This window comes from Pinus tabuliformis, chromosome 7, assembly GCF_031772625.1.
Source record: "Pinus tabuliformis cultivar Carrire ecotype Pingquan chromosome 7, CPIR1, whole genome shotgun sequence".
NCBI classification, from domain to species: Eukaryota; Viridiplantae; Streptophyta; class Pinopsida; order Pinales; family Pinaceae; genus Pinus; species Pinus tabuliformis.
The window spans coordinates 1445089782-1445106056 of NC_142293.1; positions in this window are offsets into that span (position 1 = coordinate 1445089782).

Below are 16275 nucleotides of genomic sequence, written 5' to 3' on the forward strand. Positions count from 1 at the left end.
CAAAACAAAAGTTTTTTATTAAGCTTACATTTTGTATTTAAAAACAAAAAAAAATAAAATATTAAAATATTTTTTATTTAAAAAAAAAATTAAACAAATTTTTTTTATTATTATTAAAAAATGTAAAAACAAAATTTTAAACACATTTTTTAAAACAATTTTTTTTATTAATTTAACAAAAAAATTTATTAAAAAATAAAAAAATAAAAATTTAAACAATTTTTTTTTAATTAAAAAAAAAAAAAAAAATCATTATTTTTTGAACGAATTTTTTTAATTTGTATAAAAATAAAAATAAAAATTTCGGTGGCATCCCCCTCGCACCCCACCCGCCCGCTGACCGTGGTGATGCGACCCTAGGTGGAGGGTCTGTGTGTAGGCCCTCTGCCCAAGGCCGTTCCACCACGGGCGGCGAGCGGGTGGGGGGGCCACCAACTTTTTTTTGTTAAAAATAAAAAATAAAAATCAATTTTTTTAATAATTTTTAATTTTTAATTCGAATTTTTTTTTATTTATTATTATTTTTTTAATTCGTTAAAAAAAAAATCAATTTTTTTTAATAATTCTTTTATTTATTTATTTTTTTTGTTCAAAAAAAATTTAAAAATTAAAAATTAATGATTTTTTTTTTTCTTTTATTTAAAAAAAAAAAACAAACAAAAACAAAAATAAAATAACAAAACAAAACAAAACAAAAAATCACAAATTTTTAATATTTGTTAACAATCATTTTGCGCGCAGCCGATCTAGAGCGATGGAGCGCCCATGAAGACCTAGTCTTCTGCCTGCGCTTCAGCGCCTCTGTTTTGCACCCTAGGTCCCCCTGCCCTGCGGCCCCGCGGCCCTGGGCCCTCTGTCTTGCTGAGTTTTCCTGTGTTCTTTAGTTGAGAGCCTGTGTTTCTGTGTGGCTCGCCTGCTGCTGGGAGGAGCTTGAAGTTCGCGCTCATGGAGGACCCGGGCTCGCCCCAGGCAGGCCCCCTCCCCCGCCCCCCGCCTTCTTCTGTCGAAGCCTTCTCTCGGCTCTTGGTCGGTTTGCCGCAAAAAGAAAAAGAGTGAAGCAGCCAAATTCGTCAAGAGGCTCGAGGATATTCCTGAAATCTCCCTACCGCCAGAGACTCCAATCCATGTCACCCTATCCTTAGCTGAGCGGGCCCTCGTTGGCCAGTTCACCGGACTATGGCCTTCTCCTAAGTCCACTGAGAACTGGGTCAACAAGAACTGGGCTCCTTTGATCAAGAATAACGTTACTTCTTATTTCTTAGGTCGAGGGTTTTTCCTCTTCGAATTCACCTCTAAGGAAGACAAGGACCTGATCTTCCGGAATGGCCCCTATTTCATGGGCCCCCAGGGTCTTTATCTCAACAAATGGACACCGGATTTCGACCCTGCAGTCAACGTTCCTACGATTATTCTGGTGTGGGTCAGACTTCCAAACCTCCCAATGCATTGTTGGAACTCAGACTCATTGAAGCACATCGGCAACGCCCTTGGGAAATTCATAGATCGGGCAAACAACAAAGATCAATATGACTGTGCCCGAATCTGCGTAGAAGTAGACCTAGAGGTGGGACTTCCGGAAGCCATCAAAATCAAAGTAGGAAGCTGGACTCATTTGCAGAAGCTAGATTATGAGCAGTTGCCCTTCAAATGCCGAAAATGCCATGTCTATGGCCACTTCGCCAGAGGATGCCCAACCAATGCTGAACCAGATAAGGGTAAAGAAGAAGGCTAGAATCAGGTCAAGCATGCCAAGAAAACCCAAAAGCATGTTGGTCCAATCGGAAGAGGCCCTCAGCAGGCCCCTCCTCAGCAACCCCCTTCCAGAATGGAGCAAGAAAATAAATTCGCCCCTCTAAGCTCGCAAATAGAGGAAACACAGGAAGCAGACCTCCAAAAATCAACCCCCCTCACAAAAGGTACCCCCTCTTCTCCCAAGGGGGCAAGCCTTGTTGAGAGCTCCAAAGGAAACACTGTAGAAGTTGAGGAAGTTGAGCAAGAATCTGAAGGCTCGGAGGAAGAAGGTGAAATAGGAGAATCCCAAGCCTCGATAAGGAGACCCACAAGAGGCCACAAAACAGATTGGGAAAAAAGAGAGCAGGAAACTTTCAAAGACAAGCTCCAAGGCAACCAGCCAACTCTTGAGAAGCTATTAGCGACAAAACCAAAGACGGCGAGAAACCAGGCCCAAGGCTCCATGGGAGCCAACCAGAAATACAAATGATGAAGATTGTCTCCTGGAACTGTAGAGGTATGGGGAGCAGAATCAAAGAAGAAGCCATCAGAAGTTTAATCAAGACAGAAGACTTCTCATCCAGGAGACCAAACTGGAGGACTCCACCTTCCTTCAGGTAAGTAAGAAACTCTGGAATAAATGTGAGGCGAAAGCAATCTCAGCCCGAGGGGCTTTCAGTGGGGTGGGCACCCTCTGGAACACTAACAAATTCTCAGCCATTTTTGCAACCTTCAACTCTCATTGGATGTTCTTAAAATTGCAGCATTTAGATTCAAATCAGATTTTCAGTCTCTTCAATGTGTATGTCCCTATGAACACTTGGGAAAAAAGGCCTACTGGGACTCCATAAGAAACCAAGCAGACCTCGTTAATCTCGAGAATATCATCATTGTCAGAGATCTAAATCTCACTCTCCTGTCAGCAGACAAGAGAGGAGGCAGCATTGTTCGCGATCCAACAAAGGAATGGGCAGAGGACCTTATGAAGGACTGGGACCTATTGGACATCAAGCCAATCTCTGGCAAGTACACTTGGACTAATAAAAGAATTGGCCCTGGTCACATTGCTGCCAAGTTGGATAGATTCTTTCTTCAAAGCTCTTTTCTTCTACTTGGATTAGAGGCTAGAGTCCATATTCTCCCATGCAGCACTTCTGATCATAAACCCATCAAGCTGGAACTTGTTTCTTAGCTTGATCTTGGACCTATTCCCTTCAAATTTAGCCCGCTTTGGGCTAAGGAACCTGACTTCATGCAACTATTTAAGGGCATTTGATTGCAGCCGGTCAAAGGCTCCCCCTTTTTAGTCTGGGAGGAGAAGCTCAAAAGAGTGAAAAGGGCTTTGAAAAGTTGGGCCATATCCCTGCCCAATCAAGCCAATGAAAGGAAAAAAATTCATTGCACACTGGAAATTCATCATCTTCAGGTTGAAAAAGTTGTCACAACAAAAGAGATTCTAGATAAAGAAGCCCAACTCCAGCAAAACTATCGTAAAGCCCGTCTAGCTGAGGAAAATACTAGAGGCTTAAGTCACGTAGTCTTTGGCTTAAAGCAGGGGACATGAACTCTGCCTTCTTTCACAAACAAGCTCAAGTAAGAGAATGTACCAACTCCATTTCCAAAATCAAAGATGGCACTACCATTCACAAGGATCTTGCAAACATCAAAAAATCAGCCTTCCTTCACTTTAAAAGCCTGTATAGTGAAGATATAAATATGGACCAAAACTCTGATATGATGGACGTGGTTCCCTCCTTGATTACTGCTTAAATGAATCATCTCCTTGAAGCTAAAGTCAACAAGAACAAAGGCAAGGATGCCCTCTTTGTCATGGACCCAGACAAAGCCCTTGGGCCGGATGGTTTCTGATCCAAGTGGATGTGGTGGCCACCCACCTATCCCATTTGGACCCCCACAACTGTCTCTTTCAGTCTTTTCAAATTCCTTAATTGTAGCACAACTTACTATTTTTAGCAGTTTTTCGGGTCCTGAACTTCCGAAGCCATTTTGAGGCCCTAAACGACGTTTTTTGGGAAATCTAGGGGCAACATGGGTCCATGGAACCATGTTTCCCTACCCAAAGTGGTTGTGCTTGGATAGATCTTTCTAACGAGCTATTGTACGCGTCAAACGGAGATCGTATGCCAAAGTTACGACCCCGAGAAGTTGATGTACCAATTTACCCAAACGGGGCCCACAGTTTGGCGTTTCATCTTCTAGGGTTAGATTTTGGAATGTTAAGGGTTTTCCATTGTTTCTCAATAATAAATAGGCCTTCGAGCCTCATTGTAACACCGTTCAGAGGCATGTAGCCACCACATCTCTTCTCAGAGATAAGTTACCATCGCCTTAGCTGATTTATTTCCATTACTGTTTGTAAGCATAGTTCAGTATTTTTTACGTTAATGAAATGAAGTATTATTTCCGCTGCATATCTGTGTTTATGGTTATCTCTGTAATTTGTTGCGTTCCTGTTTAAGTCCGGATCAGTGGTATCAGAGCGGTCTGCTTTCTCTGTTTTTCTTTGCATGTCCCCAAAGAGGTCGAGATATAAGGAGTTAGGGCTTGAACTGGTCGAACCTTTGCAAGATCAACCTCGCAAATCCCGAAGGCCTCCCATGGCAGATGAGAAGAAAGACAAGGGGGCAGGAGATTCAAAATCTTGCTCGAAGAAGCCCTCGAGCGACAAAGGAACGCAATGATGGATAACTTTGCGGAGATCCTTCAGCAGCTACCCAGAAGTGACGCATCGGCTTCCAACAGCTACTCTGGAAATGCCACGCCCTTTAAGGTACAAGTTAATTTTGAAATCCCCATATTCGAGGGTCAGATAGACGCAGATGTCGTAGATAAATGGTTAAATCTGCTAGAGGGTTATTTTTCTGTTCATGAATTTTCAAGTCGGGAAAAGATTGTTTTCGCTCTTCTCAAAGCAGCCCCCACATCAAGGACTAGTGGGAAACCTACTGCGAGCAGAAGGATGAAAGCACAGGCTCACTATTTTCAGCTGCACCCAGTTGGGATTCATTCCAAGATGCCATCAAGGAGCAGTACTACCCTGTCAAAAGCTATGAGGACAAATACATCAAATGGAACACACTGCGGCAAGGACGAGACCAAGATGTGTCGGAGTTCACAAACATTTTTCATACCCTTCGCACACAGTTGGGTATCAAAGATTCTGAGCTTCATCTGGTACTCCAATACCGTGGCTGCCTACATAGATACATCCAGGAAGAGATGGAGTTCTTGAACATCTCCTCACTTGGCACAGCATACAGATATGCTGTCAAAATCGAGCAAAAGTTCAAACAGAAGAAGCGATGCTTTGGATCTGCAAATCCGAAGCCCAAAGGACAAAGCGAAGGCGGGGTGACTCAAGACAACCCCTCGAAGCGCAAGAAAAGAACAACACCACGAAGCCGAAGAAGGACACAGGAAAGTGGTGTGAGTTCCATAAGAGTCCCACTCATAACACAAGTGAGTGTCGGACCAAGCAGTCGTTGGTGGCCGAGTTGAAGGCGTCTGAATCAGATGCATGTTCCGACCCTGAGCCAGAACTTGACAAGGGGAATGGCAAAGGGAAGCATATCATTGGTACGGATCCCAGGGCCACTGTTGCCACTGCCAAGATCCAGAAGAATGAGCCCGAAGACCCAGAGGAGGGGGAGCGTCTTTTCCACTCACAGATGTAGGTGAATGGTTCGCCGCTACAATTCATTGTCAACAGTGGCAGCCAAAAGAACCTTATTTTAGCTGAGGTCGTGAAGCGGTTGGGCCTACTGACCACACCACACCCACAGTCGTACAGTATTGGGTGGCTTCATAAAGGCCAAGATCTCAAAGTTCGCCAACAGTGCCACCTTCCCTACAGCATCAAGCCCTTCACAGACGAAGTATTGTGTGATGTTACACCTCTGGATGTTTGTGATGTACTATTAGGCCAGCCATACTTGTGGAAGCGACATGTTGTGTATGAGTCAAGGCCTCGCGCTGTCATTATTTCTTTAGGTAATTCATTATACAGGATACCGGAGGTAGCCCCACCTACCGCCACCTCTTTGATCACTGCCAAGAAAGGCAGCAAGCTCATCTCCCAGACTAGGAAATTCATTTTCTGTCTGGTTCACTCCCAAAGTAAGGGGAAGATCGTTGCCACTTCCATGACCCCCGTGAAGGGTTCCTCCACATAGCAACAACAGCAGCAAAGGGATACGGTCATGACAGAACACAGGAACAACTTCTCCTCACCCACAGGGGTACCACACAAGTTTCAGGTGGGCGACAAAGTTTGGTTACATCTACAGAGAAAATGCCTTACCAGAACCCATCAGAGACTCAGACCACTCCAACATGGTCCTTACACCAGTACCAAGGCTATGGGAAAAATTGCTTTGAAGCACAACATTCCTCCATTCCTTCGCTTGCATCGAGTGTTCAATGTGGACCATCATTGACCATGCTTCCCACCATTTCTAGACACATCAGAGATTGCAGAACAACTCACTAGAGACCCAGCTCAGCAGAAGCTTCCTCATCTCAGGGAGGAACTCAACGCAATGGGGACCATTGCTTCCTAAGGGGGGAGGAATGATCCAGGTGGATGTGGTGGCCACCCAGCCATCCCATTTGGACCCCCACCCATCCCATTTGGACCCCCACAACTGTCTCTTTCAGTCTTTTCAGTTTCCTTAATTGTAGCACAACTTACTATTTTTAGCAGTTTTTCGGGTCTTGAACTTCCGGAGCCGTTTTGAGGCCCTAAACGACGTTTTTTGGGAAATTTGGGGCCCCAAAGTGGTTTTTCTCAGATACATATTTCTAACGAGCTATTGTACGCGTCAAATGGAGATAGTATGCCAAAGTTACGACCCCGGGAAGTTGATGTACCAATTTACCCAAACGGGGCCCACAGTTTGGCGTTTCATCTTCTAGGGTTAGGTTTTGGAATGTTAAAGGGTTTTCCATTGTTTCTCAACAATAAATAGGCCTTTGAGCCTCATTGTAACACAGTTCAGAGGCATGTGGCCACCACATCTCTTCTCAGAGATAAGCTACCATCGCCCTAGCTGGTTTATTTCCATTATTGTTTGTAAGCATATTTCAGTTTTTTTACATTAATGAAATGAAGTATTATTTCCGCTGCATATCTGTGTTTATGGTTATCTCTGTAACTTTTTGCGTTCCTGTTTAAGTCCGAATCAGTTTCTCAGCTAGATTCCTCCAAATTTGCTGGTGGATTGTGGAAAAATATTTTTACAAAATGGTTCCAAAGTCCCAAGTTTGCCAGAAAATTAGAGGCAGCATGAACTCCGCTTTTCTTGCTCTCATCCCCAAAGAGAAAGGAGCCAACTCCTTCAACAGGTTTCGCCCGATATCGCTTTGTAATATTGATTACAAATTGATTACCAAATTAATCACTAATAGATTGAAGCTCATCCTCCCTAAAATCATTCTGAAAAGCCAACGAGGCTTCATTCAAGGTAGACAAATCATGGACAATTTCATTCTGGTTCAAGAGGCAATCCACTCTGTAGGAATTTACAGGGTAAGTTCCTCAGACAGAACACCAAAGGACACCGCTCACAAACAGATCACAGATCAATACACCAGTATTTTGACGTGGTTAAAACCCTCAAAGAGGGAAACAGTCCACGGCCTGAGCCAACGCGGCCACTTCAGGCAATTTATTAATAAAAGAATGAAAATTTACATATGCTTCTCTCATAGACGGATTACCCTACAAATGACCCTCCATGCTCTTTAAATAGAGATCATGGACCAATCGGGTGTTAAGCCACGGATCAACTGTCGGTAATACCAAGGAGAGAATGAACCGTCGGATCACTACATATCGTGACCGTTGGATTGTAAGTTACAAAATGTACATAGTAAAGAAACACACTTTACCTAACTCTATACGAGACCAAGTTGTACTTAACTATTTCCTATGTGTCGGAATATCCTAACATCCCCCCTTAAGAACAACTTGGGATAGGATTGAAGGATTTACAAATATGACACAATAAGAGAAGGAAGGAGGCACTAGAGCCTATCCCCCCTTAGTGACAACTTCCTAAACTCCAACCATAAATCGAAGTTTAGTGAACTTCGCCTCTGTGAGAGCCTTTGTAAAGATGTCTGCAACTTGATCATCTATTTAACAATATTGCACTTCAAGAACATGGTCATGAATGAGCTTTCTGATGAAGTGCATGTGCAGTTCAATGTGTTTGTTGCGCTGATGTTGGACTGGATCTTTGCATAGCTGAATGGCACTTTCATTATCACACCAAAGTGTAGTCACATGCTGCTGCTGAAAGCTAAACTCTGACAGGATCTGACGAAGCCACAAGGCTTCCTTACTAGCTTCTACAGCACCACGATACTCTGCTTCTGTTGAAGAAAGAGAAATGGCACCTTGTTTCTTGCAAGCCCATGTAATAGGTCCTGAACTAAGAGTGAACACATAACCTGCAGTAGAATTCTGATCATCAGGGTCACCAGCCCAATCGGAATCAGTGAAACCAACCAATAGAGGAGCTGCTTCGGCACTGTAATGAATCCCAAACTAAACTATACCTCAAATATAACAAAGTATTCTTTTAGCTGCTTTCCAATGACTTTCACGTGGGTTTTGCATAAACCAAGCAACAAGGCCAACAGCAAAGGAAAGGTCAAGATGAGTATGGGTTAGATACATAAGTTTTCCTACAAGTTGACGGTATAAGGTAGCATCAACTTCAAGAGAAGTACAAGTGACTGAAAGTTTGACTCCAGACTGAAAGGGAGAAGGGGTTGGCTTACAGTCTTCCATGTGAAAATGGCGTAGAATATCACAGGCATACTTGGACTGAGAAAGGGAAATACCTTCCTTGGATTGCAAGACTTGAAGACCAAGAAAATAATGTAAGTGTCATAAGTCTGTCATTTCAAACTTCATTTTAAGGCTAGACTTCACATGGTTTATAAGGTTGGGATCACTACCAGTCAAGATAAGATCATCAACATAAAGAACAAGAATGATAAGAGACTTGCCCACTTTCTTGGTGTAGACAGTATTGTCAGAATGACACCTAGAGAAGCCAGATTCTAAAAGAAAGTTATCCATTTTGGCATACCAAGCTCGAGGAGCTTGTTTAAGACCATAAAGAGATTTCTTAAGCCGACATACAAGGCTGGAGTCTATTTGTATAAAGCCAATAGGTTGTTCCATATATATTTCTTCATGCAAGTCCCCATACAAGAAGGCAGATTTAACATCCATCTGATGGACTTCCCATTTGAAAGAAGCAGCAAGGGAAAGAACAAGGCGGATAGAGTTCATTTTGGCAACAGGGGAGAAGGTTTCAGTGTAGTCAATGCCTTCAACTTGTGAAAAACCCTTAGCAACAAGACGAGCTTTATGTTTATCAACTTTCCCATCTGGTCCATACTTGGTTCTGTAAACCCATTTGCATCTAACAAGTTTTCGTCCCTTTGGTAGAGGAACAAGATCTCATGTATCATTTGCCAATAATGAATGATATTCTTCATTCATAGCTACTTCCCAATCTGGATGGCCTGAATCTTCTGCAAAGGTGTCAGGATCATAATTCACTGAAGCTTGAGCCAGTAAAGAAGAGGCTCTATCGAACTGAGAACGTGTACGTCGCTGATCTGTAGGATCACCGGCAAGATCACCTGCTGCATCCCAAGTAGCACGGACCCATTTTGGAAGCTGAGGAGCTGAAGGAGGATCCTGAGAAGGTGGGGGAGGAGTTTCATCCTCGCTTTCATCATCTGAAGAAGAAATATTTTCAAAAGTAGAAGAAATAGGGAGAGGTGGCACATCCGCCGAACTAGGCTCGCAGGCCGATATATTTTCAGCAAACTTTACATCTCTTCTAATGATAACATTTTTGGACTTAAGTGGAATAAGTCTATATCCTTTGACATCTTCAGAATATCCAACAAAAATACATTTTTCACTCTTAGGTTCTAAAGCTTTATGTTTCTCATCTGGAATATGGGTCCATGCTTCACTTCCAAAAACACGAAAGTGACTTACATCTGGTTTAATTGAGCTCCATGCTTCTTCTGGAGTGATATTTTTTAAAACCTTAGTAGGAGTGCGATTTATTATGTAATTTGCACAGTTAATTGCTTCTACCCAATAATTAAGACTAAGTCCTTTAGATTGAAGCATACAATTAGCCATTTCCTTTAAGGTGCGATTCTTCCTTTCAGCTACACCATTTTGTTGTGGAGTATATGGAACAGTATGTTGCATTTGAATTCCATTCTCAATGCAAAAGTTGATGAATGTGTTTTTAACATATTCTCCGCCATTATCAGATCTTAGCTTAAGAATTTGATGTCCAGATTGTTTTTCAACAAAGGCCTTAAAGGCCAAGAACATGTTAAATACTTCACTCTTGAGTTTTAAGAAGTATACCCAAGTGCGTCTGGAGAAATCATCAATGAAAGTTAAGAAATACTTGTAGCCAGAGAATGAAGCAACTGGAAGTGGACCACATAAATCATTATGCATGAGCTGTAAAGGGGCTGAGGCGTGCCAAGAGGCACGTTTTTCAAAACTGTCTCGATGATGTTTTCCGAGTGCACATCCGGAACAAACACCATCTCTGCAAGATACCATTGGAATACCTGTCACCATATTTTCTTTACATAGATTCTAAAGAGAGCGATAGTTTAAGTGACCAAATCACTCATGCCAAAGTTTTCTCACTTCATCATTATGAGCAACAAATACTGAGGGAAGATTTGATGACCCAAAGTTGTGAAACTTATACAGCCTTGTAGAATCATCAGCAATGCCAGTAGCTAAAATCTGTCTAGGATCTCTTAGGTCCTTAATTACAACATCGTGAGGTGAAAATTCAACGATTTTACCTTCACCTGAATGGGTTATCTGATATACAGATAGAAGGTTGCAGGATAAGGTTGGAACACATAATACATCATTAAACTGACCATTGTCTAGATGAACAGTTCCAGTCCCTACAACACTAAGAGATCTATCATCACCAACATATATATTTTTGGTGTTACAATCATTTAAAGAAGAAAACATGGCTTTGTTTTTGGCCATGTGATAAGAAGCTCCAGAATCAATGAGCCACTCATGAGAACGAGAAGAAGAAGATACATTTAGTGCATAGCCAGACCGAGATGCTTGACAACCACATGCAGAAAGTGCCATTCCTGAAGATGAAGTTGAAGTTGAAGATTGCTCCAAATGGATGTTATGCTTCTTCATTGCTGCTTCCAAGGCTTCCATCTTCTTAAAGCATTTGGATTCTAAGTGGCCATCTCGATTACAAAAGTTGCAATGTCTATCAGTCTTCTTCCCTTTGTTTTTATTTGTCTTATCATTTTGTTGAAATGATTTTTCATTTTGAGGCTGAAATTGCTTAGGACCCTTGTTTGGTTTAGGACCATTCTTTTTAGGATACAACTTTTTAGGATTCTTTGGATTTGGTTGTTGCTGGGTGGCTAATGCTTTCTTAGAAGAGTTTCCAAGATGAAGAAGATCAAGGTGTAAGAGTTTTTCTTGCTCTCTTATTAAAGAATCACAAAAGGAATCAAAGGAAGGGGACTTGTAGGTTTATCCTTGAGAAATGAAGGCTTCTCTTGTAGAATGGAAGGTGGAAACAAACACACAATAGGCTGGTCCCAACTTAGTAAGAATGGAGTAGATAAGGCTACTATCTTTTTTCTTAACCTTAACACCTTCCAAGAGAAGTCTAAGGGTCTTGAACTTGGACAAAAAATCTTCAATGCGAGAAAATTTATTTGGGTCCAATGTAAGCAATTCATTTTCAAGTTGATGGGCTTTAAGTTCATTTTTAATTCCAAAGACTTTAGTAATCTGTTTCATTGCTTCATCAAGAGTATCAAGTTCTGCAATATTGAATCTAAGATCTGGAGAAATAGACATCCCTATCAACCCACGTGCTTAGTCTTGTCTATTTTCCCATTTAGCTGCCTTGTCTTCATCTTTCGGTTTGGTCTCTTGGCCTGTGGCTATTCTGTAAAGACCTTTACTTCTAAGTAAATCCACAATGTAGGACCACCATTGGAAGTAGCTGATGTTGTCAAGAATAACTTGGTATGGACTTTCCATTTAAAAAAAAAAAAAAAAAAAAAACTAAAGCTATAGATGTTGAAACTAAGTGTTTCAATGGAAAGATCTCAAAAAATTAGGCTGTTTCAAAAAAAACGGTTCTGAAAACGGCTTCCGGATGAAGAAGTTATGGCTTTTTGAAGAAAATTTGATGAAGTCGCCGACAAAGTGCGGGAATGTGCGGAAATGAAAAATATGCCCCCACAAAATGGAGACTTGAACCCAAGACCTCTACTCTCATAAATTAGCTTTGCACCAAGTGAGCTATACAAAAAGTTTGAGAGAGAGAGAGAGGGGGGGGTTGATGCTTCGGGTTGTGTGGTTGCTTTGAGAAAGCTCTTTTTCCCTACAAAACAAAAAACACAAAACCCAACACGGACATACAAAAAAAAACGAACATTGCGGCTTGAAGTTAGCTTTAGCCGGAAACTAAATATTTTCAAAAATGAACCTTGCGGCTCGAAGTTAGCTTTAGCTGGAAACTAAATATTTTCCTCAATGTTTCTGATTTTCCGAGATCACACTAAGGCGCAGCGGAAAAGAGCATAAGTATGAGAAAAATCCTTCCTTTCTGTTTCTAATTTGCCCAGATCGCACAGAGTCACAGGGCAAAGAGCATACGCAAAAATGAAAGGTATAGATCCGGTAATAAAAAAAGGCTAAATAAACCAAAAACCGAAATAAACAGAGAGAAAATAACTGTAAACTGCAAATAAACACTGTATACCTCCAGATCTTAAAAATGACGCAGCTAGGGCTACCGGAAACCTTTTCGCGTGAAACGAAAGGGGTTCCTCACTGGAACAGATGCTCCCAACACAACAGAGTAGTCCTCTCGGCCCGAAAGCAGTCAGAAACAGTAGATCTAGGAAACGGTTGTCGGATGCAGTTCTACCAGCTTCAAATTTGGATCACCAACGGACGCGGCCCTCAAATAGCTCTGATACCATGTAGGAATTTACAGGGTAAGTTCCTCAGATAGAAAACCAAAGGACACCGCTCACAAACATATCACAGATCAATACACCAGTATTTTGACGTGGTTAAAACCCTCAAAGAGGGAAACAGTCCACGGCCTGAGCCAACGCGGCCACTTCAGGCAATTTATTAATAAAATAATGAAAATTTACATATGATTCTCTCATAGACGGATTACCCTACAAATGACCCTCCATGCTCTTTAAATAGAGATCATGGACCAATCGGGTGTTAAGCCACGGATCAAGTGTCGGTAATACCGAGGAGAGAATGAACCGTCGGATCACTACATATCGTGACCGCCGGATTGTAAGTTACAAAATGTACATAGTAAAGAAACACACTTTACCTAACTCTATACTAGACCAAGTTGTACTTAACTATTTCCTATGTGTCGGAATATCCTAACACACTCAAGCCTAAGTCGCAAGAAAAAAGGTATCGTTGTCAAACTTGATTTAGCAAATGCATTCGATCGAGTTAGGCACAGTTTTCTGCTAAAAGTCTTACATAAGCTTAGATTTGGTGCGAATTTTATAAATTGGATTTGGGCTTGCATTTCAGAGCCTTGGATTTCCCCGTTAGTAAATGGCAGAGCTGCTAAGTTTTTCAAAGCCACGAGAGGGTTCAGGCAGGGGTGTCCTCTCTCACCTCTTCTTTTTGTTCTTCAAGCTTCAGTCCTCAGTTTTTATTTAGACAAAAAAATGATGGATCAGGAAATCGCTGGGCTCTGCATAGCAAGAGGTGTTAAAAACATAAATCATGCCCTCTTTGCGGATGACACCTTGTTATTGGGAGCTGCCTCTATGCTCATGGCCTCCAGATTTAAAGGAGTATTGGACGAGTTCTGTATGGTCTTGAGAAGCAATCTAAACAATGGCAAATGTCATATCTATTGCTGGAACACCACTCCCAGCTTGCTCATCTCCATTTCCAGAACCTTTGGGTTCGCTGCCTCCTCAAATTGGACTTCCTTCAAGTACTTGGGCCTCCCTGTTTTCCTCAAAAGATCCTATAGCAAAGATTGGCTCCCCCAATTGGAGAAATTCAAGAACAAGTTGCTTGCCTGGGGCTTTTCCTGGCTTAACATTGCTGGTAAGACTGTTCTCATCAAATCTGTTCTTAATAGCCTTCCCTTATTTCAATTTTTTGTCCTTCTTGCTCCCATTGGTATTCTCAGGAAAATGGAGGAGATCATTCAAAAAAAAATTTGGAAGGGGGGCAAGCAGAATGAGAAAAAGATTCCACTAGTCAACTAGGAATCCATCTCCAAGTCGTTGTTGGAAGGAGGCTTGAACTTCAAAAATCTTGGCAATCACAATATTGTAATGGGAGCTAAATTAATCTGGAGAATTATTGCGCCTAACCCTGGCTGGGCGCAATTAGCTCTTTGGAAAAAACACTTCAAATGCCAGCGCTCCCGCTACCTAGATCATCCTCTCACACACCCTAATACGCCCTTTCTGAAGCTCTATTCCAAAGCCTGCCCTCTCATCAAATGATCATGCCTATTGGGTTCTCAGAAATGGAAAAAGGATCAACCTCTGGACAGAAAGGATAACGAATAATGAGCCGTTGAGAGATTGTCGCTCACTTCAAGCGCTGCGCAGATGGATAAACGATGCTGGAATCCATACCCTATGGAACATTTCTGTTTGGCAGGATTCACGCTGGGCTAGCTGGAATCTACAAATGCCCCTAGAGTTGTTTATGGAGCGTGAGATCCTTTTATCCAAGCTCCACGGCTTGGCTCCAACGCTAGCTCGAAAGCGTGACTCAAGAGGATGGGGTGCACAAGCTGGTGGATACACTGTAGCTCATGGCTACGCCAAGCTGTGTGAGCGCCCTCATGTGGCCACGAACCCATAGCCGTGGAAAGGGATATGGCATTATCCCTCCCTGCCAAAAATCGACTTTTTCAACTGGCTGCTATGCCACTCCAAAATATTGACAGATGATAATCTTCAAAAGCGAGGTTTCCATGGCCCTTCAAGGTGCAGCGTTTGTAAGGAAAACCAGGAAAGCATAACTCACCTGATGCTTGAATGCGCTTTCACAATGCATATATGGACTGATCTACCGGGAACTTTGAGTTCCAGCTTCGCCTGGCCCTCCTCCATTCCTGATCTTTTTGCTAAATGGTTGCAAAGGTACGTTGTTCCCCCTCCAAAAAACAAAATTATCATAGTTGCTTGGTCTATTCTCCCTAAAATAATCTGTTGGCAGGTTTGGCTTGAGCGAAATAAAAGGATTTTCAGAAACTACGAACAGGATGCCAAGCTTGTGGAAGTTAAGATTAAATTCCAGTTAAAAGAATGCCTAAGAGAGCATAAAGACGACCAAAGCCTAAGCCAGCAAGATATAAATTGGGGCTCTTCTCTTGATCTTCAGTTCCAAAAATTGCAAACAGTATCTCCGTCCTCAAAGATTGGAAAATAAGGGCTACAGCAGAAGAGTTCCATGGATGGATTGCAAATCATCGGAGATATTCTCTATTTTTTGATGGGGCTGCAAAGGGCAACCCTGGTAGAGCTGGTGCTGGAGGTGTCATTTTGAATCCAGATGGCATAAGGATCCACAATTTCGCCTGGGGTTTGGGCATTGCTTCTAGCATTCAAGTTGAGGCTTTGGCTCTTTTCCAAGGACTCAAGCTTTTGAAAGTGTTGAACATTAGGGAGGCCAATGTAATTGGGGATTCCCAGGTTATCATTAACACTATGGTTTTGCATTCTCAGCCAACGGATCTAAGGCTTGCAAGGTTGATCTTCAAAATAACAGATCTAGGAGACTCATTCCAGAAATTGAATTTCTATCACGTGTTGAGAGCTAATAATAAGGAGCCGGACATTTCAATCATATTCTATGTTTTGTTTTTAGTATATATTTTAATTTATGTTTTGTTATTTTTTTTAACCTTTTTTTTTGTTTTGTGTTTTTTCATTGTTTTAAATTTTTGTTTTATTTTATGTTTTCAATATTTTTTTAAAATTTTAATCTTTTTTGGGGTCATGATAAAATATTTTACGCCATTATTTCGAAATGTTGAAATTTTACCCTTGAAAAAAAAAAAAAAAAGTGTTATCCCAGCATCAACACTTTTCGTTTTGAGGGTGTTTTTTGGACAATTTTTGCACAAAAAAATTGGTACTCATTGTCATTTTTAAAACATGTTGAAAATTTACCCTAGAAAAAAAAGGTGTTATTCCAGCATCAACACTTTTCATTTTTAGCACTGTTTTTTTATGTTTTTACGGGGGTTTTTGGCCAGAGTTCCCGTTTTGAGTTTATAGTTCCCATTTCAAAGTTTACATTGTTTTCAGATTTCTAGGAGGTTATTACAATTTCTTGATGGTCAAATATTGTTTGGGTTTTAATATTAGTGTGAGTGAGAATCCACGAAATCGTGTCATAATAGGGAAACATTCTGGCCCTAATTT